The sequence below is a fragment of the Equus asinus genome, chromosome 3, assembly GCF_041296235.1.
Source record: "Equus asinus isolate D_3611 breed Donkey chromosome 3, EquAss-T2T_v2, whole genome shotgun sequence".
Lineage (NCBI taxonomy): Eukaryota > Metazoa > Chordata > Mammalia > Perissodactyla > Equidae > Equus > Equus asinus.
The window spans coordinates 101650086-101664169 of NC_091792.1; the positions used below are offsets into that span (position 1 = coordinate 101650086).

Genomic DNA, 14084 nt, shown 5'->3' on the forward strand with positions numbered 1-14084 from the left:
AGTATTAGCCCCAGTGTCTGGAGACTTGGGTTCTTTCCCTGGCTTTGTTATTAACTTGCTGTATGACCCTGTGTAAGTCACTTTGCCTCCCTAAGCCTTTGTTCATCTAAAAAATGAAGACATTAATCAAAGAGGCTGGATTAGCCTCATTTTAATCTGAAATAACTTTTAAAATGTATGAGAGAAATGGAAGGACTTGCCAAGAGAGAGAATGGTGATAGCAAAATGGTGTTGTGTGAAGCAAGAGCTATAGGCACATGAGACTTGCAGTAGTCGGTCAGTAAACATTTACTGAACTGAAGGAGCCTTTAGTCAAGTGGACTGATGTCTGCATTGCTAGATAGGCCAGGGGAAGTGAGAAAAACTGAAATCTCTCTTGATATATTTCTGGGGAAGAAAGAGGCTGGAATGTGGCTGAAGATGTCATCTCTGAAGTCAGACAAACCTGAGTTCTAATCCTGATACCATCAGTTTTTAGGTTTTAGATTTTAGGTAAATTTCTTAACCATTCTGAGTTTGCTCATCTGTAAAAGGCAGATTATAACAGAACCTATTCAGAGGGTTTTATGTGAGATTAAGAATGAGATAATGTACCCCCCATACATGGTAAGAGCTCAATAAATGTTAAGTATCATTATCATCAATTACTCATTATTAATGAATTGACAAACAGTAGAGAGGCCAGGGAGACAAGCCCATCAGAGAGATCCACAAGGAAGGACAGGAAACGGGCCAAAGAAGCCGAGTGAATGGAGAAGGAGAGGGGAATGGGCAGGAACTACTGGTGGCAATGGCTGGCCCAGCTCTGAGCTCCCCAGTAAGGTACTGAGAGTCAATAATTATGGCAGAGGCTGGTCTGAGACTTACTGTGATCACAGCCTGGAGGCCCCTGGCCACACTGGTGAGGGAGGGAGGCTACCAGGGCAGCAGCTGTGAGCCCTGGTCAAGGAGGAAACACAGGCCAAGAAGGAACAGACCTTGCCCACCTGGAAATTAGAAAAGAACTAAAGGAAATAGTAGCACAGCCTTGGGCTAAAGAGATGAAGCAGGATGCAAGATGAGGAGACCAACAACAGAAGCCAGTACACTACAACTTGTCTAGTTCCTTGCCCCCATACCTCTCCAATCCTCCTAACAGGTCTCAGGTAACCCATACCTTTGGGTTCAGCATGGTCTCAAAGTCAAATCAACCCTTTTCTCACAGGGAGAAATCAGGGAGCCCTAGGCTCATGACTCAGTATCTTGGCAGTCTGGTATTCCTGCTGCTGGTGCCACTCTGACCGTGGACACCCAGCTCCCTAGAAACTAGGTTGATGCCTCTTCAACCAGTTCATTGAAACCAGGCTGCCTCCCTTGAACCCAAGTTCCTCGTTGACTTAGATTCCTGCTTTATCACTCAGTTCCAGTGACTAGAAATCCTTCCTGGTACCCCAAGCCCCTCATGGGCTGGCCCAAACCACACAGCCTCTAAGTCCCAGAGTCAGGGTCCAACCCAGTTACATATGACTTTAGGTACTCGATAAATGTTATCAGTTAATCATACAGCAAAAGCCCAGAACTCAATGAAAAAATATAAAGTCTTTTTGGCAAGATGCACCTGCAGACATTTCATATATGTATCATTCTGGACCCAAACGGATCCAAAATACATAAGAAGAAACAACAAACTGTCCTCTTCTTGCCCCATGTTCTGGCTACCTAGTGAGAGGAGTTGCCAGGACCCCTCTCAGTGGTAGGGTGCTAGCCCTGGAAGTAGGTACCAGTCTTGAGAGGCTGATGGATGTAGGTGAAGAGTGAAGTCAGCCCAGCACCTGAGGATGGTAACAGTGAGGATGATTCCTCAGCAGCCTCATCCCCCAATGGTATCTACCCATGCCTGGCTAAAAACACTGGTGCTGAGCAGCTTTTCCCAGCCAAGGGAAATGACAGGCCCTGAAAAATTCTATAGGGCTCTACAGAAAGAAGATCCCTTTTCCAGGCAAGGAGATGTAGCATGAGATAATGTTTACCAATAGCTTCAGGGGTTCCAGCAAAGCCCTCTAGTCTGAAATCTCAAAGGAGAGAAGAGAGGAGGTGCCCTGAAGTACAACATAGCTACCCAGGCTTAACATCAGTTGGTACACCTCCTTCACGAAGGATCAGACACCTTGCTCAAAGTTCTGAATCAGACTTTGAAGTATAAAGGGAGGCTGTGCATAGAGCAATGAAGATAAATGGGGCTGTTTCACCTAGGTTAAGTGAAGAAAATTGCTCTTTGTGCTCTGAAGACAATAGCAAGGCTTTCTTTTAAATGTAAGCTATCCAGACCTTTCCTCCATTTCCTTCCCATTCATTCATAGGACATCCGTAGAGACTTTCTACATGCCAGCCACTATGCTGGCACTGGGGATACAAAGAATAAAGTCTCATTAGACCCAAATAATTCACAGTACAGAAGAGGCAGCCAAGTAAACGGCTATAATACAATGTGGTGGGTTCCATAAGAGAGATTTGTACAAGATGCTCGGTCAACTCAGAGGAAAGAGAGTCACTGACACTGTGGACTTAGGTCAAGAAGACTTCACTTTTAACTAAACCATGGAAGATTTCTCCAGATGGAAGGGGAAAAGGAAGGGAAGGACATCTACATAGAAGAAATAGCATGGGGGCCAGCCTGGTGGCACAGCAGTTAAGTGTGCACGTTCCGCTTCAGTGGCCCAGGGTTCGCCAGTTCGGATCCCGGATGCAGACATGGCACCGCTTGGCAAGGCATGCTGTGGTAGGCATCCCACATATAAAGTAGAGGAAGATGGGCAGGGATGTTAGCTCAGGGCCAGTCTTCTTCAGCAAAAAGTGGAGGATTGGCAGCAGTTAGCTCAGAGCTAATCTTCCTCAAAAAAAAAAAAAAGAAAAGAAAAAGAAATAGCATGATAAATATATGGAAATGTGCAAGAACATCGTATAAGCAACAAATTTGAGTTTCAGGAAGATATTGCCAATAACAAGGAGAACAAATTTGAGAAAGATGAAATTGGAGGCTGTTGTATTAACCAGGGTAAGAGATAATGAAGGCCCAGCACTGAGACAGTGGCAGTGAACTTGAAGAGATAACAGAACTTAGAGCCACTGAGGAGGCAAATGTCCAGCCGAGTGACCACTTGGACGTAGGTGGTGTAGAAGAGAGTATAGGCAGGGGGAAGGATGGCCTTTGTATTTCTGGCTTGAACTAGAATGATAGTAGTATTAACCGATATAAAGAACTATTAGACAGAGGGGGTGGAGTGGAGAGAAGAAGAAAGAAATAGAGTGGGGAAGCTGATGGCTCACTCTGAGATATGCAAATGTGAGGTGTACAGTAGGCAGGAGGGCCTAGAGGACTGAAGTCTGGATTGTATGTAGAAATTTCGGAGTCACAACACATGGCCTTTGAGAATAGGTAAGTTGCTAGGGGAGAATGCATAGGGAGAGAGAGAAAGTAGTTTAAGGATGGGTCTTTGAGAACTATCACAATTTAGGGGAGGGGACAAGGGGAAAAGCCGAAGAAGGAGCTTCGAAGAAGCTTCAAAGAAGCAGGAAGAAAACTAGGAGAATACGAGAGTTTCACAGAATCCTAGGAAGGAGAACAAGGAGAAGGAACTGTCAACGATCTCAACTGCTACAGAGAAGTTAGTCTGAGGAGGGTGGATGCATGTCCACTGGATTTGACAACTAGTAAGTCCCTGCAATGGGATGACAGGGGCAGAAGCCAGATGATGGTGGGATAAGAAGGGAATTAAAGATAAAATGGAGACAGCTAGGGCAGATCACTCTTTCAAAAACTTGTCTCTAAAGGAGAAAGAGGGTGGTAGCTAGAAGACTTGAGGGGGCCAGAGGGTGAAAAGATTTTGTTCTTGCTGTGTTATTTTAAACAATGAGAAGTTTGAGCACATTTATATGAGACAGTGCAAGCATGCGCAGCTGAAGATACGGAATGAAGAGAATACAGCATTCCTTAAGACTCACGAGGAAGTAGGAAGAGAGGGCATTCCAGAGCACACATGGAGGGTATAACCTTATGTACGAGTAAAGTCAGTTCCACTGAAATGAAGAGGAAGAGGTAAGATGTTGATGCTTTTAAGTATGTAAGGGAGCTGGTGCGAGGAAAATTGAAAGGACTTCACACCCAATGTCTTCTGTTTTCATTATGAAGCCTAAAAGAGGGAAAAGTAAGGTTGATGTGGTGGGTTGGGGCTCGAGAAGCATGGTAAATGAAGACTATAAGAATTGAAACTGATCAGAGATATTTAAAAGATTTAATGACTAAGATATGGTCTCTGCCCTTAAGGAGCTTACATTCTGGTGGGAAGACCAAATGAAGTAATCCTATAGTAAATAATAAATCATAAATAATTCCTATAGTAAAAATAAAGTAAGTGCCCCAGGCTTGTAATGCCAAGGCAGGAAACCCAACTTGAGGAGCTTTTTCTCTGGAGCAGACTGGAGAAGTTATTTGCCCTGAGGCAGGGGTGGGAGTGGGGTCAGATTTTATCACCAGTCCAAGACAGGAAGAACAGAGTGACTTTGAAACAAATCAAAAGGTCCTAAAAAAAATACTCCTTTTGGACTCAGAACATAGGTTGGGAGAAGGCTTCAGAGATTAATCTTTGTTTTCTAAGATTCTTCTAATACGCACAGCTAAGCGAGGAAATGAGGGAAAAAAACAATGAAAAAGATGACACAAATATAACCCACCAACTCTCTTACCTTGCTGGCAGGAGTGTAAATCAATACAACCTGAATAAAGAGGAGTTTGGCAACATCTAGCAAAATAACTTTTTAAATAACATATCTATCAAAAGATTGAAAAAACACCTAAATGCCCATCAGTAGCAGACTAGTTAAGTCCGTGTGGCACATCCATATTATAGAATACTTATTTATGAGGCCACTAAAAGAATGGAGTAGCTCTATACATATTGACATGGAAAGATCTCCAAAATATATGGTTAAATGACAATGGTAAGATGCAGATCTGTATGTACAATATGCTCCAGTATGTGGGGGAAAACATACATAATCACTTATATGTTTATGAAAAAAATATTTCTGGAAGGATACTTGAGAAACTAGAAACGATGGAAATTTATTTTTCACTGTATTTCCTTTTGTAACCTTTGAATTGTGTATCATGTACATGTACTGCCTACTAAAAAGCAAAGTATTGGGGCCTGCCCCGTGGCCAAGTTGTTAAGTTCGCACCCTCTGCTTCAGCAGCCCAGGGTTTCGCTGGTTTGGATCCTGGGCGTGGACACGGCACCACTCATCAGGCCATGCTGAGGCGGTGTCCCACATGCCACAGCTAGAAGGACCTACAGCTAAAACATATAACTATGTACTGGAGGGATTTGGGAAGAAAAAGCAGGAAGAAAAAAAAAGAAGATTCGCAACAGTTGTTAGCTCAGGTGCCAATCTTTTAAAAAAAAAAAATGCAAAGTATTTTAAAAATAGCCTCTCATTTAAAAAATATAATTCATTGTATCTTGAGATAACCAAAAAAGTTGAACAGCTGCTTATTGACTTTTTCAATGATGCAAATAATTTAATAAGCATTCCTAAAGAGCACAGCATGCTTTTTACATTTTGGGATCACTTTGATCTTTAAGATGATAAAGAAATGTTTTCCTGAAGTACATTACGTCATGAGCATATCAATAAGAGTCAGAAGACAATTTAAGTTTAAAATCGAGCGAACCAAGTTTTGTGTGTGGGTGTAATTCAAACAAAGCCCTTTTGTTGCATTCCTAACCACAAACAAGGAAGCTTAACTGCGTGGGATGAGTAGGCTGATGAAACTGGAACTAGCAAGTGACACGATGTCCTTCTTAGATGATTTTGCTCTAACACAGAGAGACTCAGGAATGCAAAGTATATTTCTGAGTAAGCTACAATAAAGCAGTTCAGGTGTTTCAAGAAGTATTCCTTGATTACCTACTCTGTGCCTTCCAATTTGCTGAGTTACAGCTGGAGTTCTGGGAGGTCACAGATGGCCTCAAAGAACTTATAATCTTGTTAGGGAGTCTTAGATGCAAGAAAAAGTATTAAACAGATTCAGAGTATCCATTCTCTCAAAAAATATTTGAGTGCCCACTGAGTACCAAACACCATTCGTGGCACTTAATGCATATTTTCTCACTTAACCTTTACATTATCTTTATGAGATAGGACTATTAATGAGAAAAGAAAGACTAAGCAACTTGCCTACAGTCACAAGGGTAGTGAGCAGCAGAGTTGATATTTAAACTCGGGCATCTGTCACGAGAACCTGTGCTTTTAACTTCTAAGCAATGAGCAGTATAAATGAGTAGGGTGGGTAGAGTAGGGAGCCAGACAAAAAGCAAATAAACAAGATATTTTCATATAGTTATAAGGACTCTGAAGGAAATAAAACCGGGTAACATGAGAGCATTGGGTCAGGGACAGCCTCTCTGAAAGAGTGCCATTTGAACTGAGATCTAAATGATGAGAAAGAGTCAACCATCCAAAGAGCTGGGGGCAGAGTGTTTAGCACAGAAGGAACAATGAAATGCAAAGGCCTTGAGGCAGGAATAAATTTGGGGTTTTCAAGAAGCAGAACAGAGTGTGGCAGAAGCCTTACGAGTGAAGAACAGATGGTAGGAGAAGTCAACAGATCACATCGGGCCGTGTGGGCTCTGGAGGCATTTTGTACATAAGCACCAAAAAGCTCACGTGCTGCCAGTGATCAAGAATGGGGTCTGAGGTCGGCCAAACAGCCTGGCAGTAGAGAGGGACTTTAGATGACCTTGAAGGATTATGCTTTGGATAGATGGAGAAGGTGACAACCACAACTTGGAAAATAAAACATTCTAGGAGCTAGAGTTAATTTTTTTGTTGACGTTGTTCCTTGATGAGCTCTAAATGCTGAGACTTTGTGTGGGCTCTTCTGGGTGCACTGACATTATAAAACCATGCCAGCTATCAACTGAGCATGAGTTCAATGTATAAGAATACAAAATATACTCAGACTACCAGCACTACCAAATAAAGCCTCATATTTCTTAATCCACTTACTCACCCACCCACCTGCCATCATTTGTATAGTGCATAATGCTATTATAGATGACAAAGTCCACTACACCAAGCCTCTAGTCTTAATCCACAACCAAAAAAGGGAAAGAAAAAACAATACATCAAAATATCCTGTAAACCAGGTCTACCTAAATGAAGATGTCATGGATTTAGGTTGAGGGTCTTCATGACACACTTACTGAACACCACACGCTTAACTGGGGATAAGGCATGTTTCTCAAGCTCCTCTTTGTGTGTCGCTGTTATTTTTTCCCCTATTTTTCCTCATCTATTTTTCAAATTATGAAATACTTCAAACATGCACAAAGGTATGCAAATTAAGATAAAGAACACCCACGTACTCATCACCAAAATTTATCAAATCTTAATATTTTCCCCATACTTCAGGTATTATTTTGAACAGGTAATTAATTCATATAGTTCCCCCCAAAAAGAAAATATCAAAGCCATTGAGAAGTCTTACTCTCCATGTTTCCCAGCCCCATTTCTCTTCCCCCGACAGCTAACTACTGTGGTTAATTTCTTATGTATCTTTCCAGTGTTTTGTTAGGCAAATACAAGCAAATATGAATATATAGTTTCACTTTGCCCCTTTCACGAAAGCAACCATATGTACTGTTCTACTCCTTGTTTTTTCCTAGTATCAATAGATACTAGAGATCACTCTATATCAGTACTTAGAGCTCACTCCTACTTTGTGTTCCTTTTAGCTGCCTGGTATTCCATTGTGCGCATATATTATATTTATTTAACCAGACCCTTTTGGTAGATATTTTTTTATTTCCATTACAAATAATGCTTCAATGAATAACCATGTCCATACACTGCTTTCTCCCTATGCCAACATATCTGCAGAAATTCCTAGAAGTGAAATTGCTGGCTCAAAGTAAAATGCGCTTGCAATTTTGATAATTATTGCTAAATTGCCCCTTTCCTACTTTAAAAAGGAAACAAACGCAACATGAACAATTAAATGTCACTGTACCAGCAATTTTGGTGGGGGAGATTATAATTATATCTTCTTTGGTTTAGAAGAATAGATGATTTGTAATTGAATAACAATGCCTTTTTAGACATTTCCTGTTTACAGGAAAATGATAGGCCCCAAATACTGATGATGCAAATATACAGCAATTGAAAACCATGACCGAAGTCAAGCTACACTGAGCTGCACTCAGAGAACACTGATTCACAGATCCAGACAGAACTCTCTGTAAAAATCACTGTATGTTGAGAAATGTTTTTCACATGTTCACAGGAAACAGGAAAGCTCTCAAGAATTCTTATAAAAGCTGAAAAACCTCATCACCTTCCAAAATATAAAAGAAGGTGGTAACTCTCCCTTAACACACCACTGGCAAAGACCCGGTTTTTGAGAAATCCTTTAGCCCTTCACAGCATCCCTAACCTCTAGTTTCTGACTACTGGGCTCTTCAAGGCTGAACCTCAGACATTTTGGATTCACAGAAAAATCGAACAAGTAAACCTTTCTAAGTCTTTTATAATTGCCTCACTAATATCTGTGTCTTAAACAAGTGGTTAGGTGGGTAGAAAGGTACGCATTAGGTAATATAACCCCATAGCAACACACAGTCCTTTCTGGAGAGAGAAGTTCTTTTTAAATGTCACATCCTGATGATATGCCCTGGGGACTTTTGGCTTTGACAACAGAATCACAAGTAAAAGTGAAGTCTGCTAACAGACAGACATAAGACTCTAATACCTAAAATTTGCATGAAAGATTAAAAAAACCTTTTCTGTTAAGATACATTACTCCATTCCTCCACACTTGTCCCAATATCCCTTCACTACTAATTTATCTCCTCACTAGTCTCCTTTTGGAAACTTTTTTTTAAATTAAATTTTACTGATGACCACACAAAACTATCACCATAAAAGAGAGGGACTAGCAATGGGATGGCTGTCTTTCACTTAGTCACCAATGGGTGATGACGTTGAAATGTTCTTTTTCCCCAATATTCCCCTCTTTTTTACCCTTCTCCCCTCAACTCTGACACATACAGAGGAATCAGAACAGTCAACTCTCCTTCACACACTTTTGCAAATAAGACATGGCAGAAGTTGCCCCAAACCCTACAACATCTTTGATCTGTAATAGCATTCATCTTTGTCTTTCAGTGACTTTCAAACTCAATCATAACAGAACAGCATAGCAGAAGCTCTACCAATAAATCATTTCTTCTTCTCAACTCTCAGTTTGGAACTAGACACTTTATTTGTTGAGGAAGGAAGGAGGGACTGGCCTTTAACAATTTCTTCAGTTATCAGATATGATTTTAGAATTTTCTTTAGCACTTCTCTGTGCCATAGAATCTGTTGCTAGAGCGCAGGTAGGAGAAATCACTCCATGCTGGTCTGTTGGCATCTTCCACACACAGACACATGCAGACACCCACAAACACGTTCTCATGGGTCTCAGAGAGTGTCAGATAGTTGCAGAGAACGAGAAATATTGTATGTGCTCCTGAATTACTGCTGATTTTTGGGGGGAGAAGTTGCCTGGGGACTCCTCCAGAGGACTCCTCTTGGGTAACTTAGAAGGAGCTCAGCAAAGCACAGGAAAAGGTGTGTATGGTTCTTCTCCTCCACCCAGCAGGCTGCAGGGCTGAGGGGTGGGAGAAGGTTAGCCCCACTGGCACTGGAAATACTCCTCCTTAATGTGTAAACCACAGAAGACGGCCTTCTGAGGGTTTAAAGGAGTCCAAATACCAACCAAGATATTTCAAAGTCAAGCTAATCAATTTTTATATGATGCCAAAGTATAAATTAAATTTCATTTGCCAAAACAAGTGAAGAAAGGGTTTTTTTGTGAGGCAGAAACTGCATGTTTTGTTAGTGATTTTTTTCTAAACACCACTCCATGAAACAGAGACAAACAAATGCCCCCCAAACCTCCAACACTACAGAGACTGAATTCTCTTTTGGAGTAAATTGGATGCATTGTATTGGTTTTTTCTTCTCTATTTCACTTTCTCCTCATTTAGAGGAAGAGGCCACAGATAAGAAATTAAAGGCAATGAGAAAACAAAGGAAAGGACGCATTTATTTTAGACAAAACTTCAAACGATGGTCAAAAGATCAGTTTTTTAAAATGATAGTGGAAAAAACTTGCTCATTAAAATAAAATTTTCAAATGTTATTGAAACCTGAATGAAAAGAACAGTGAAGGTTTTAAGGCAGAGAAGTTGAAAAGTTTAAGAAGGCTTGCTCCAGTGCCTCAGTTCCCACCTGCCAAGACTTCCACGGCAAATCTTACAAGGAGGAGTTCAACCACCACCACCGCTCACACAGAACCTGACACTGCTGGACAGAAAATAATAAAACTCAGAAGAATGCTCTCTCTTATTCACTTTCAAGGGAAAGAATGCCAAATAAAACTTGAAAAACCAGCCCTGTGATCCCTCTCTGTATATGTGTTTTATAATATAAATAGTTCATATTTTCTTTTCTACCTTTTACATGGTATAATAATAAAATGAATGCCCATAATAATAAAATAAATATTCAAGTCACCTTGAGATCTAGAACGTCAACATGACTGTTGCATCCACCTGACCTTCTCCATATCATATTTTCTTTAAGCAGAAGCATCCCTAGCTACAGGCATTGGCATTAAGCATAACCCTGGGCAAAAACTTCGAATTAAGATTATATAAGGATAAAAGCTGAATTCAAATTACTGCAAATAACAGAAAAGATAATCAAGCATTTAAACCTTCAATTGTGATGGAGTTAAGTAATGTACAATTGGCAATCTCAATAAACACTTCTTTTCATATAAACTCAAAGTTCAATGAGATGACCAAACCTCTTCTTTAAAATTGAGACTATACCCACAAGTTCCTTTTCTTTATACAAATGTTGGCAGTAAGAATAGAGAACTTGGCTACTAGTATACAGATACACAGCCATTCCTTGTGCGAAACAGAAACAGTTACTCTGAAATTCCCTAGGGAAATGGGGAAGCAAAACCACAAGGTATATAACACGAAGCAAGTGCTAATGTGAATGAGATAAAAAGCCATGTCAAATATGCACATCATAAGGAATATGGTGACTGTATATATAGGAGAGAGAATGATCAAAAATTCCCACACAGAAATATTATCAATACACTGAATTACACGTGGTGCTCAAATAATGAGAATTTTCATGTCAATTTAGAGAAACGGGCTTAAACTTAACAAATGGCTGGTTATTTATTTTTCTTTATCAAGATACAGCACAACATCAAAAAGACACCTGTGAAAGGCTTGTCAGCTGAGAATCCTGCACTGAAAGATTCTAAATCTCATTCTAAGATAGGAGTGGACTTACCTTGTGGCAAACAGAAACATCCTAGATAACAACCCTCTGGCCAACTGAATGTCATATTCAGGGGTGGGATAAAAAGCCATTTCACCCTGCTACTGCTCTTTCTGTTCCTCCCAGGGGGTTGAGGAGTCTTTGCAACAATTCCATGTGCCTCCAGTCACACAGCCTGATCCGCCCTGAACTTGCTAAGCTTCCTGCAAAGGGGAGGGACTCTCATTGCCGGTCACCTCTGTAAAGTGGCCAATTAAAATTCAATGCCTGCTCTGTAAGAAGGAAGAAGAGAAGGTGATCCTTAGTAACTCTTCGTAAGAAGAACCAGCATCTTAGAAAATAGCACACAGCTTAGAAATGCCAGAATTCTACTCTGTGGGCAGGAGGAGGAGGGGAGCAAGGGAAATCATCTGCTGATAAAATGCATCAAACTGAAATCAGGAAGTTTCCTGAAATGATCTTCTCTGCCTGAGCGGCGGCCTCCTCCACATGCAAAAATGTCACTGTCTGCAGAAGTGTGTGGTAATTGCTTTAAGCTTCCCACAGTCTGGGAGGCTACTGAAGCAGGGGTTCTAGAGCAACACCCACTGAGGCTTCCTGGGCACACTAAGTCAACAGCACGGGGACACTACTCATTGCCAAGTGAAGTGAAAGTGCCAGCTGAACTAACCTTGCTGCCCAGTTGAAAATGAATTAAGGGTCAGACTCTGAGCTTCCATTATCCGTTCATCTTGATTTACTTTACAGAGCACAGAACATAGCACCATGTATGGGTAAATGCTTAATAACTAGATGAGATAGTTATGATAATGATGGTGGTAACTGGTGGTGGAAGGTGAGGAAGGGATGAGAAGTTTAAGGCAGAAAGCACTGGCGTGGGAAATCTTGAGTTTTAAGGTAGAACCTTTTGTTTCCTTTACCAACTCACTCAAATACCCTACCCTGAGGCTTGACAGATTTTAGGGAGAAGTTTCTGCCAAGATGAATTAGATCACAAGATTATGACTGACAAGTTAGATTAGAGAGAAATCAGGGAACTAAGCAGGAAAGGAAGGATGGGATTGGATGGGTGAGAATATTAGGCCTTGAACCGCTAAGAGCGTTTCTCTCTCTCTAACTTGGTTGTTTGGCTGGTCCCTCTATATACCTGAGGGGGAGGGAGTTTCTTCCTTTTGCTCGTTCCTTTTTAAGTAAGTGAGAAAATCCTTTCTGGCTATTTTCTTCATGAAAGAGGAGCTATATACAACTATGACCCATTGGACTTGGAATTGGCTCAAAATCAGTGTACAGGCTTCTGTGACCTGTCACACATTAGACTAGCTCAATGCCCACTACTAGCCTCCCACCTCAACACTTGCCGGACTCCTAAGATAAGTACATCGTGTCTGCTCTAAGTAGAAGAATAAGACATCAGCATCTCATCCCTTTCTATATTTCAAAACACCATTTAGACCACAGCCAGCTTGAAAGAACTCTTGGTGACCAAAGCCAGAACTATTTGAGCAATAAAATAAAAAACAGCACTACTGCATTATAACCCACAGAATAAAATAGCATGATGGAGTCCATAACGATATAAATAGCTGAATAAATAAATAAGTGTGGGAAAGAGACAGCTCTTCCTTACACAAGAATTCCAATTAACAAATGTAGAAGGAATGAAGGAAACAGACTCATCTTCAGAACATTACAGTAATAACTGTCATAGGCAGTATCCACTGATGGATGCTAAAATGAGTGGGAAAAAATTTGAGAAGAAACAGGATATTTGCATAGCCTCAAAGTTATCTCCCCCAATATATTTATTAATTACAAAGAGACAGATGACTTTATAGTGGAGAAACCTGGCAGACTTCACCTTAACCAAGGTTAACATCACAAGTAATACAACATATTGTCATCATGTAATCCCTGATAGGACACATCGCTTTTGTAGTATTCTTGCCAAAAATGCATAACCTCAGTCTAATAAGGAGACAATATCAGATAAACCCAAATAGAAGGCATTCTACAAAATAACTGGCCCACACTCTTCAAAAGTGTCAAAGTCATAAAAGACAAAGAAAGACATATATAAAATTCTTAGAGTATAAATAGAGTAAAACTTCCAGCCAACAGGATATGAGCAGGGGTGATGTATGCAACATCTAGATCATGACTTTTTTCAAAGGAAACTGCTTGCCTATCTGCTCCCTTGCAGGCTCCCTTGATACAGACATAGCACCGTCCCCAGCTTTGACCAAGATGATGAGGGCAACCCCAGCTTGTTTTAAAGACAATCTCCTCATGATATACATTTAGGTTCATTTCTTTCATCCAATTGTTAAAGATTGTTTTATAAAATATTTTGTTTCAAGCTCAAACGCAGGTCTGTGTGATTCCAATACTCAAGCTCTTCACCCCACTTAGTCTCTGCTCTTCCCGCCTTTATCGCCCAGGCTAAGGGCCCACAATTACCCCCAACTGCCCCACAGCAGAAACTTAGGAGTCACGCTTTAATCTTTCTCCTCCCTTCTCCCCCTCTCATCTGCTATTGATCTGCCTCCTAAATTCTCAAATCTGTCTCCTCTCTTGTCCCATCACCACTTGCTTAGTTTAAGTCTTGATCATTTTCCTCCTAGGCTACTGCAGTAACTTCCTAACTACCACGTTCTGGCCTCCAATACTTTGGCACTGATGCTACATTAACCTAC

The 14084-nt window shown here is 40.8% G+C and overlaps 1 protein-coding gene across 10 annotated transcripts in view; it reads right to left on the bottom strand.

Moving 5' to 3' along the window:
* SHROOM3 (shroom family member 3) overlaps positions 1–14084 on the bottom strand; it is a 263254-nt gene that overhangs the window by 53375 nt on the left and 195795 nt on the right. The window contains exon 1 of one of the 10 annotated variants that reach the window (XM_070505595.1): positions 868–1631. The exons of the other annotated variants lie outside the window; for them this stretch is intronic. The gene's annotated coding sequence lies outside the window, so the exon portion shown is untranslated. Of the gene's footprint in view, positions 1–867; positions 1632–14084 lie in introns of those variants that run through there. 10 annotated transcript variants of the gene reach the window in all.